This window comes from Ailuropoda melanoleuca, chromosome X, assembly GCF_002007445.2.
Source record: "Ailuropoda melanoleuca isolate Jingjing chromosome X, ASM200744v2, whole genome shotgun sequence".
NCBI lineage: Eukaryota > Metazoa > Chordata > Mammalia > Carnivora > Ursidae > Ailuropoda > Ailuropoda melanoleuca.
In genome coordinates, this window is record NC_048238.1 from 40,499,089 (window position 1) to 40,510,407 (window position 11,319).

At 40.8% G+C, this 11,319-nt stretch overlaps 1 protein-coding gene across 2 annotated transcripts in view; it reads right to left on the minus strand.

The window, feature by feature from the left end:
* The window catches only part of ZNF41 (zinc finger protein 41), a 43,663-nt gene extending 33,093 nt beyond the window's left edge, over positions 1-10,570 (minus strand). The window contains exons 1-2 of one of the 2 annotated variants that reach the window (XM_011223133.3): positions 10,140-10,566; positions 1,443-1,678 (exon numbers count right to left, since the gene is read on the minus strand). The gene's annotated coding sequence lies outside the window, so the exon portion shown is untranslated. Of the gene's footprint in view, positions 1-1,442; positions 1,679-10,139 lie in introns of both variants that reach the window. The other variant, XM_011223132.3, reaches the window with a different exon arrangement.
* Positions 10,571-11,319: the final 749 nt, after the last annotated feature.

Sequence of the window (11,319 nt, forward strand, 5' to 3'; positions counted from 1 at the left end):
AGAGGTAAAGTGATGCCAGTGGACTCTGTTATGTATATATTACATGATACATAGAATATCTGGTTAAAAAAAGCTATATAAAGAGATCCCCCTGAAAACACTAGATAATCAAAACAGAATTCTTTAAAATGTCCAAATACCCCAAAGAGGGGCAAAAAAAAAAAAGAAAGAGAGAGAGAGAAACAAAAACAGAGAGAACAAACAGAAAACACAAAATATGACAGACTTAAACCTTAACATATAAATAATTACAGAAAGTGTAAATGGTATAAGTGCACCAATTGTAGACAGAAATTAGCAGATTCTATTTCGAAAATCATGACCCAGCTATATACTGTCTACAAGAAATGTGCTTCAAATATAATGATATATGTAGGTTGAAAGTAAAAGGATAGAAAAGATATATCATGCAAACATTGATTAAAAGGAAGCAGGAGTGGATTTATTAATACTGGATAGAGTAGACTTCAGAGTAAAGAAAATTACCAGGGACAGACAGGGACATTACATAATGATAAAAGGGTCAGTCCACCAAGAAGACATAGCAGTTTTAAATGTGTATGCATCATGCAAAAGAATTGCAAAATATATGAAGAAAATCTTGATAAAACTGAAAGGGGAAATAGACAAAATCACAATTACAGTTGGAGACTTCAATACTGTTCCTTCAACAACTGAAAGAACAATTAGGCAGAAAATCAGCAAGGTTATAAAAGAATTCATGAACATCACTAACCAACAGGATCTAAGCAACACTTATAGAACTTTCCACCCAAAAGTAGCAGAATACACATTCTTTTTAAGTGCCCACAGAAAATATGTTATATAGACCATATCCTAGACCACATAACAAACCTCAACAAATGTAAAAGAATTAAAATCATACGTAGTATGTTCTCTGACCACAATGGAATGAAACTAATAATCAAAACAAAGAGGTAACAGGAAAATCCCCAAACACTTAGAAACTAAACAACATACTTCTAAATAATCCACAGCTCAAAGAGGAAGTCTCAAGGGAAATTAAAAAAAAATACACTGAACTGAATAAAAATTAAAATACAACATATCAAAATTTGTAGGCTACAGTCTCAGGCACATCATCTTTTAAACTTCCTCCCTTGACCATATAAGAATGGACCTTGGGCCTGGAACACTTCCTTACCAAGAGACAAAGACCCCACACAGCCTGTGTGGGGCTACTGCCTTTGTGTGGGATATCTTTCCCTATTTTGAACTCAGTGTGTGCTGTTTTGTCCTGCGGAAGTTTGTACATCAATGGCTCTTAGGCCTGCCCCTAGCTTTCAGTATTTCAGACTCCATGGGGGAGTGAGTGGGGTCCTTTCATTGCACTATGAGAGGGGTGTGAATAGTATCTTAGTTTAGTTTAATTTAGACTTCTTTGCTAACTAATGGAGTGAAGGATCTTTTCGTGTGCTTACCTGCCATTTGGCTGCCAGGGGACCCGCAAGCTACGAGGAAAGGATGCGTACTATGGATGCTGATCTTGCTGTCTCTTCTCTATGCAGGTAAAGCTTTGTTGCATTCAGTGTCTCACTGCGGCTGTGTTTTCCTTGGCGACTCTGATACCAAGGTGCAGTGGGCAGAAGTGTTTGGAGTCCTCCCCTGGGATTTGATAACCAGCGCACAATACTCCGCTCCATAAACCAAAGCAGTGCTGTAAGGAGAATTTATGGCACTAATGTTTACAAGTGAAAGGGAAAAAGCCTCAAAGCAATAACCTAAACTCTTGTCTCAAGAAATTAGAAAAGAAGGGGCACCTGGCTGGCTCAGTCAGTGGAGCACATGACTCTTGATCTCGGGGTTGTAAGTTTGAGCCCCACATTGGGTGTAGAGATTATTTCAAATAAAATATTAAAAAAAAAGAAATTAGAAAAGAAGAACAAAATAAACCCAAAGCCAGCAGAAGGAAATAATAAAAGTAGGAGCAGAAATCAATGAATTGGAGGTGCCTGGGTGGCTCAGTCGGTTAAGCATCTGCCTTCAGCTCAGGTCATGATACCCAGGGTCCTGAGATTGAGCCCCACATCAGACTCTCAGCGGCGAGCCTGCTTCTCTCTCTCCCTCTGCCTCTTCCCCAGCTTGTGCTCTCTCTCTCTCTCTTGCTCTTGCTCACTCTCTCTCTCTCAAATAAATAAATAAAATCTTAAAAAAAAACTTCTAGAAGTAATAAGTGACTTCAGCAAGGTTACGGGACACAAGAACAACACACGAAAGTCAGCTGTATTTTTATATACTACAAATGAACAATGAAACAAGTTAAAAACAAAATACTTTACATCACTCAGAAAGTATATATTTAGATGTAAATGTAACGAAATACGTACAGGGCCTGCATGCTGAAAACTAGAGAATGTTGATGAAAGAAGTTAACAAAGAGCTAAATAAATGGAGATAGATACTGTGTTTATGGTTGGGTAGCCTCAACACAGTAAAAATATAAATTCTCCACAAGCTGATATACAGACTTAATATAATTCCTATTAAAATCTCGGCAAGAATTTTTTGTAGATATAGGCAAATTTATTCTTAAATTTATGTGGAAGGACAAAGGATCTACAATAGCTAGAACAATTCTGACAAAGAATAAAATGGGAGAAATCAATCTACTTGTTTTCAAGGCTTTTTATTTAACTACAGGAATCAAGAAAATGTGGTACTGATGAAGGGATGGACACATAGATCAATGAAACAGAAGAGAGGGCCCAGAAATAGCCCCACACAAGTACAGCCAACTAATTTTTTTTTTTACAAAGGTACAAAAACTATTCAATGGATGAAGGAAAGTCTTTTCAACAAATGATGCTGGAGTAATTGGATCATTCATAAGGAAAAAACAAAATGAATCTCAATCTAAGTGACACACTTCATAAAAAATTAACCTGAAATGGATCACAGATTCAAATGTAGAATGTAAAACTATAAAACTGGGAAGACTACATGGGAGAAAATCATCAGAACTTAGGGCTTAGTAAAAATTCTTAGATATGACACCAGAAACATGATCAATAAAAGAAAAAATATGTATTTTGACTTCAACAGATTAAAAACTGCAGTTCTGCAAAAGACACTGTTAGGAGGATGAAATGAAAAGCTATAGACTGTGAGAAAGTATCTGACAAAGACTCATAAGTATAACATATAAAGAACTCTCAAAAATCAACGTTGAAGAAACAAACAATCCAATTAGAGAATGGGCAAAAGACATGAAGAGACATTTCACCAAAGAGGATATATTGGGGCGCCTGGGTGGCACAGCGGTTAAGCGTCTGCCTTCGGCTCAGGGCATGATCCCGGCGTTATGGGATCGAGCCCCACATCGGGCTCTTCTGCTGTGAGCCTGCTTCTTCCTCTCCCACTCCCCCTGCTTGTGTTCCCTCTCTCGCTGACTGTCTCTATCTCTGTCGAATAAAGAAATAAAATCTTAAAAAAAAAAGAGGATATATGGAGGGCAAATAAGTACATGAGAATATGTTCAACATCCATACACAAGGATATTCTAGAATTTATATGGAAAGGCACAGATCCTAGAATAGCTAAAGCAGTCTTAACAAAGAAGAATAAAATGGGAGCGAACAAAATAATTTAACTAAGCATTATGAGCAGCTCTATGAGAACATAAAATCCCCAGCAAACACAAACTACCAAAATTAATCCCCCCGAAAGTAGAAATCTATTAAGACCAATAATCAGAGAAAATAAAATGATTACAATTTACCATTTTAAAGATTTTTATTTATTTATTTATTTGAGGGAGAGCACGAGCAGGGGGGAAGTGCAGAGAGCGAGGGACATGCAGACTCCCTGCTAAGCGAGGAGCCCGATGCAGGGTTTGATCCCACGACCTAAGCCAAAATCAAGAGTCAGATGCTTAACTGACTGAGCCAGCCAGCACTCCTACAGTTAACTGAATTTAGATAAGCACTCCAATATAATTCCATGGGGAAAGAAAAGTCTACGGCATCAAAAGCACAAGAAACTAAAGAAAAAAACAGATAAATTGGACTTCATCGAAATCACAAACTTTTGTGCTACAAAGTCAACCACCAAGAAAGTGAAAAGATACCCACGAAATCGGAGAAAATAAATGCAAATCACATATCTGACAAGGGACTTGTATCCAGAACATATCAAGAACACTTACAACTTAATAATAAAAAATCAAATCACTCAATTAATGATAAGCTAAGGATTTGAACTGATATTCCACCAGAGAAGATACACAAATGGCCAACGAGCACATTGTCAGTGAGTTCGGGCTGCTAATAAACTACCACAGACTGATGGTTTAAACGACAAACGTGGGGCGCCTGGTTGGCACAGTCGTTAAGTGTCTGCCTTCGGCTCAGGGCATGATCCCAGTGTTCTGGGATCGAGCCCCACATCAGGTTTCTCCGCTAGAAGCCTGCTTCTTCCTCTCCCACTCCCCCTGCTTGTGTTCCCTCTCTCGCTGGCTATCTCTCTCTGTCAAAATAAATAAATAAAATCTTTAAAAAAAAAGTAAATAAACGACAAACGTTTCTTTCTCACAGTGCTGGAGGCTAAAAGTCCAAGATCAAAGCACCAGCAGATCTGAAGTCCAGCGAGAACCTGCTTCTTGGTTCACATCTCGCTATGTTCTCACATGGGAAAAAGGGGAAAAGGATTCTCGGGGGTCCCTTTCATAAGGGTACTAATCCCATTCACGAGGGCTCCAACCTCGTGACCTCATCACCTCTCAAAGACCTCGCCTCCTAATACCATCACACTGAGAATTAGGATTTCAACCTATGAATTTGGTGGGAGACCTAAACATTCAGTCCATTGCATACATGAAAAGATATTCAATGTCAGCAGTCATTAGAGAAATAGAAATCAAAACCACAATGAGATACCACTTCCCACCCACTAGGATGGCTAGAATTAAAAAAGGCAGTAACAAGTGTTGGTGGGGATGTGACTAATTGGAACCTACATACCTTCCTGGTGGGATGGAAAATGGCACAGCCATTTTGAAAAACGGTTTGGCAGTTCTTCCAAGTGTTAAACATAGAGGTACCATATGATCTAGCAATTCCATTCCCAAGGGAAGTGAAAATAGATGTCCACGCAAAAACGTGGACACAAATGTTCACAGCAGCGTTATTCATGGTAGTTAAAAGTGGAAACAACCCAAATGCCCCTCAACTGATGAATGGAAAAAACCAAATGTGGTATATCCTTACAAAAGAATATTATTCAGTAATAAAAAAGGAATAAAGTACGGATACATGCCATAGCATGCACGGATGAATCTTGACAACATTATGGTAAGTGAGAGAAGAGAGTCACAAAAGACCACATTTTGTATGATTCCATTTATATGAAAAGCCTACAACAGTTAAATCTTCAGAGACAGAAAGTGGTTGCCTGCAGCAGGGGGATACAGAATGGGAATGATGAATGAGTACCATGCTTCCTTCTGAGGTTATAGAATGTTCTAAAATTAGATTGTGGTGGTGGTTGCATAACTCTATGAATATACTTAAAACTACCGAATTGTAAGCTTTGAATGGGTAGTTTACCGTAAGTTTATGGTACATGAATTATATCAATACATCTGTTAGGAAAAAAATCATGTAGCTAGGAAGTGGCCATGCAGGATTTCAAACCCAGTCTCTTGGCAAGGGGAAGGTACTCAATAAACATTTGTTGAATGAATGAATGAATGAATGAATGAATGAACGAACGAACAACTTTCACTTTCAAATTAGCAACAAAATAGGGATACCCTCTATCAAGTATCATTCAACATTGTTCCAAAAGTGGTAGCTAATGCAAGAGAAGATGAGGTAATCAGAATACATATTTGGAAGGAAGAGAGAGTATCATTGTTGATTGGATGCAATATGGTATTCTACCTAGGAAAACTAAGAGACTATAAAAAGCAGCTAGAATTCACATGAGAATCTGATCATTGCATTGGATAAGAAATAAAATACAATAAAGAAAATAAAAATTGACAGATTTTTTTTCCTTTGGAAATAGAAAATGTATGCTTTTCACCATGGTGACAAAAAACAAATGTAAAATATCTAAGAATGCAATTTTTTTTTTTATAAAAAGGTGCTGGGTCTATAAGAAGAAAACTATAGGGTTGCCTGGGTAGCTCAGTCAGTTGAGACTCTGACTCTTGGTTTTGGCTCAGGTCATGATCTCATGGGTGGTGAGATCAAGCCCTGAGTCAGGCTTCTGGCTCAGTAGGGAGTCTGCTTGAGATTCTCTCCCTCTGCCCCTCCCCCCATTTTCATGCACTTGCTCTCTCAAATAAATAAATAAATCTTTAAAAAAAGAAAACTATAAAATACATAGTTTTAATGGTTGTTTTGAAACAAAATAAGATGGTTTTAACATTCATATGGAAGAATAAATGCTAAAGAATATTAAAGAAAACATCCAAAAAAGAAAAAAAGTACAGTGAAGGGGCTAGTACTATTTGATATTAAAAGTATTTCTAAAAGTCGATACATTTTTTTGAAAGGGAGTAGATACATATATCAGAAGGAAAAAACAGAGCTCAGAAATAGAGCAATATACACTTGGAAATTTATGTGACAAAAGTGGCATGTAGTTGAGTTAGAAAAGTGTATTCATTTAATGACTGGTGCTGGCAAATTTTCTATCCAAAGGGAAAATACAAACTTCAATCTCATTTCATACCACACACCAGAGTAAATTCCAGCTGGATTGAAATTTAATTTTAAAAATTAAAACAATAAAAATGTTAAATTTAAGGCATATATTTGTTTAAGCATGAAGTGGGGAGAACTCACTAGGCAAGACAAGATACTCAGAACCTGAAAAGGAAAAAGACAGGTATCTCTAATCAGATGATTATTTTTTCTAATTATATGTAGAAACATCTTTCAAAAATCAAGATATAAAGAGAGATAAAAGGGAAAAAATCACAATAAATGACAGAAGGTTAATGTTCACAAATTAGAAAGACAAACCACCTAAAGGAAAAAAAAGAGCAAAAGATATGAAAACTTTAAAAAACATATGCAAAGATATTCAACCACTAGTTGCCAGGAAAATGCATATCTAAGTAAAACAAGATACTAGATACCATTTACTTTACCAAAGTAAAAACAGATATCATTCTGTTTGGGCCTCAGAATGGGAAAAATTAAAAAAGCAGCAATATTCAGTGTGGGAGAGGATGTTAGAGTGAGCCCTTTTATTTTTTTTTTATGTTTTTCTATTTTTAAAGATTCTATTTATTTATTCAAGAGAGTACTAGCACCAGTGAGGGTGGTGGTATGGCGGGGGGGGGGGGGGGGGGGGGGGGGGANTCCAGCTGGATTGAAATTTAATTTTAAAAATTAAAACAATAAAAATGTTAAATTTAAGGCATATATTTGTTTAAGCATGAAGTGGGGAGAACTCACTAGGCAAGACAAGATACTCAGAACCTGAAAAGGAAAAAGACAGGTATCTCTAATCAGATGATTATTTTTTCTAATTATATGTAGAAACATCTTTCAAAAATCAAGATATAAAGAGAGATAAAAGGGAAAAAATCACAATAAATGACAGAAGGTTAATGTTCACAAATTAGAAAGACAAACCACCTAAAGGAAAAAAAAGAGCAAAAGATATGAAAACTTTAAAAAACATATGCAAAGATATTCAACCACTAGTTGCCAGGAAAATGCATATCTAAGTAAAACAAGATACTAGATACCATTTACTTTACCAAAGTAAAAACAGATATCATTCTGTTTGGGCCTCAGAATGGGAAAAATTAAAAAAGCAGCAATATTCAGTGTGGGAGAGGATGTTAGAGTGAGCCCTTTTATTTTTTTTTTATGTTTTTCTATTTTTAAAGATTCTATTTATTTATTCAAGAGAGTACTAGCACCAGTGAGGGTGGTGGTATGGCGGGGGGGGGGGTGCAGAGGGAGAGGGAGAAGCAGATTCCCCCCCAGTGCAGAGCCCGAGTTGGGGATGTGACCCCGAGATCAAGTCCCCAACCCAAGTCAGATGCTCAACTGACTGAGCCACCCGGGTCCCCCACAATGAGCCCTTTTATATGTTGTTGGTGGGAGTACCAATTTTACAAAAGTTTTGGAAAATAATTTAACTTAAAGTTCAATACATACTATCCACTTTAAGGAACATCCATTTCTTCACCTAATAATCACTCAGATGACAGTCTCTGAGTGTAGTTTAGAAATCAATAACAAAAATTTCAACTTTTGGGGCACCTGGGTTGGTCAGTCGATTAAGTCCTGGGATCCAGCCCCCCCATCGGGCACCCTGCTCAGTGGGGAGCCTGCTTCTCCCTCTCCCTCTGCCTGCCGCTCCCCCTGCTTGTGCTCTCTCCCTCTCCCTGTCAAATAAATAAATAAAATCTTTTAAAAAATTTTCAACTTCTTGGAAAACCAGAATCTCCTATTTAAATAACTACGGGGTCAGAGAGAAAACTGCAACAGAAATTAGAAAACATTTGAAGTAAACTACAGTGAAAATGTTACATATCAAAATTTGTTACATAGAGCTAAAGTGTTCTTAGAGAAGAATTCATGAACTTAATGCTTATATTATAAAAGGAAAGTGATTGAATATGAATGAGATAAGCATTCAACTTAGGAATTTAAAAATAAGAATAAATGAAAAAACCCGAAGAAGAGAAATAATGAAATCAAGGGGAGAAATTAATGATGCAGAAAAGAAAAATAAAAGGAGGCCCAACAAAGTCAAAGTAGGGTTTTGAAACAATCCCATCTCGGTTTAAGACCACCCATCACTGACTCCATGAGGCAGCATATCTGATTCCATTGGCCCCTCCATCAACCAGTCCCAAATAAATTCATGACTGACACCACAGAAACCTTAACCATCCACTCAACCCCATCATGCATCTCATAGACCATGCAACAGTCACCCCACGGTCGGAATCATTCATTCATTGATTCTTCAATACTCACCCCCAAAACTCTCCACCATTCACTCCATAGACCACCCATTACTCCCCAAACACCCTCACCACTCACCCACTGAACTCCGATCATTCATCTTGCAGGCCCCCTATCACCTACCCCAGTAACCCCCTATGATTCACCCCACAGACCTCCGTCACTTATCCCCCAGGTCCAATCTCTTAGTCGGCAGACCCCATCAGTGACGTCTGAGAATCCTCACCACTCCCCCCCACCAACAGACTCCTCATCGCTCACCCTATAGACCCCCCAGCACCCTCATCACTCATCCCACGGACTACCCATTTTATTTTCCCCACTGACCCCATCACTCACCCCAAACCCTTGTCACTCACTCCACGCCCCTCCTACTTAGTGACCTCGGAGAAGCCTCGCAGTAGCATCACTGAGTGCGAAATCCATGTCACCACACCCCCATAATCATGTCAGTGCTTTACTGGCCCAACTGTGCCGCCTCTGTGAAACTCAGTCCCAGAACCCTAAGTGTGGAAACTACCTCTGAGGGACTCTTCTGTGTCTGGACTACACCGTGCACATGCCCAGTGTCGGCTTGGGAGCGCCCGGCCGCCCGCAACCCCATCGGGTGCCCTCGCGCTGTGTTAGCGCGTGTGCGTGGCGGAGGAGAGGCGGGCTTTCAAATGTTCTTTAGTGACTTTGTCAGGCAACTAACATGGCTGTCCCCTCGGGAGTGTCTCTACGGGAGTCGCCATCTTGGAAGGGTGGTCATTTCGGCCGCGGAGCCGGCGGTCCCCGGGCCGATCTGCCCTTGCGGGATTTCCCGGAAGCCCACCGGGCCGGAGCCGGGCCGGAGCCGGGCCGGGCCGCCGGCACTTCTCCCGCCCGCGCCGCGCTCTCCACAGTGGCCGCCCGGGCGCAGGCCCCGCGTTCGCCTTTCCCGGCGCTCAGGGGCCCCGCCCTCGGGCCGCATCCCCGGGGAGCCTCGGCTTCTTCACGCGCCGCTAGGCCACCCCCCACCCCGCCCCGCGTCCCGCCGCGCCGTCCCCGCTAGGAAGACTCCTCCGAGCTGCAGGCCTGGAAACGGGCCCGCCCCGCCCCGGCCTCCGCCCCGGCTCCCCTTCTAGAGCGAACGGAACGGCCCCTGACGGGCGCGGGTAGCTCGCGGCGGCGCGGCCCGGGGCGCCGCGACGTGCCCACCTGCCGGCGCCTCTGTCCCCGCGTCGGCTGAGGGCATCGCCGGGTTCCTCGACTGTCACCGACCCTGGGTAGTTGCCATGGGGGGAATAGTACGTGTCAGATTTAGGCCAGGAAGCGGAAGTCGCCCGCAGCGAGAGTTTAACCACTCTGGGCGCGGGCAGCTGAGGTGATTTAGCGCCGGGGACCGAGTATCTGTGGAGCCACTAATTGGGGGCCCGTGATATCCGTGGTGGGGCATTTCATCCAATTTTTAAAAATCAAGTGATCAACTTTCCTTCTAAAAGCATGAAGGCTGAAGTTCTAAAGATCCAAGTTTTTATTTATTTCCATGAGTGTTTGGTTTCAAGCGCTAATTTGTAACTTTTTCCCCCTTTTAACCAACGAATTATTTAGAAGTCCACAGGGCAAGAGAATGGGTACTTTTTCCAGGCTGCTGCGACAGGGAGAACAGCCCAGGCTCACGTTTCCTGGAGCATGGGGGGTTTTATAAGGGAGAGGAGTTTTGGAAGGGAAGGAAACTAAAGCGGCTGACTGCCACCTGCACGTTTGGTGGGCTTTAGGTCCGCAGGTGTTGAAATGCTGCCCCAAAGGAGAGGTTTTCCGATTCGACTCATCTTAGTCTGTCACATACTCCTCTGGGAATTAATGACTCCAAGAAGGAGTTCAGAAGGAGTGCAGAAAATTTTACAGTTCCTGACACCATTTTTCATTTTCCCAAACAAACACAAAGTTAATCTGATGTTAGTGATTTCTAATTGCACTGTGGTCTGGCAACGTTGTCTGAATGATGCTGAGTCTTTGAAATTTGTTGAAACTTGCCTTAAGGCTCAAGCAAGGGCCCAGTTTTCAAAAATGTTTCATCTCTTGATTAAAAAAGATTGTATTTTCCAGTTGTTGGGTTGAGCATATGGGTTTGTTGGCTCAAGCTTGTTAGTTGGGGCTTTAAAAAATGTATTTCCTTCCTGATGATTTTCTTCTGCTTGACCCATGAGTTCCTGAGAGAGGAGAGAGATTCTCCCACTGTATTGTTAGGTCACATTTTCATTGTGCTAGTCAATTTTTGCTTCCTATATTTTGAAGTTTATTATTAAAAGCAGGTAAGGGAAAATTGGACAGCTACATGCAAAAGAATGAAACTTGACCACTCTCTCACACCATACACAAAAATAAACTCCAAATG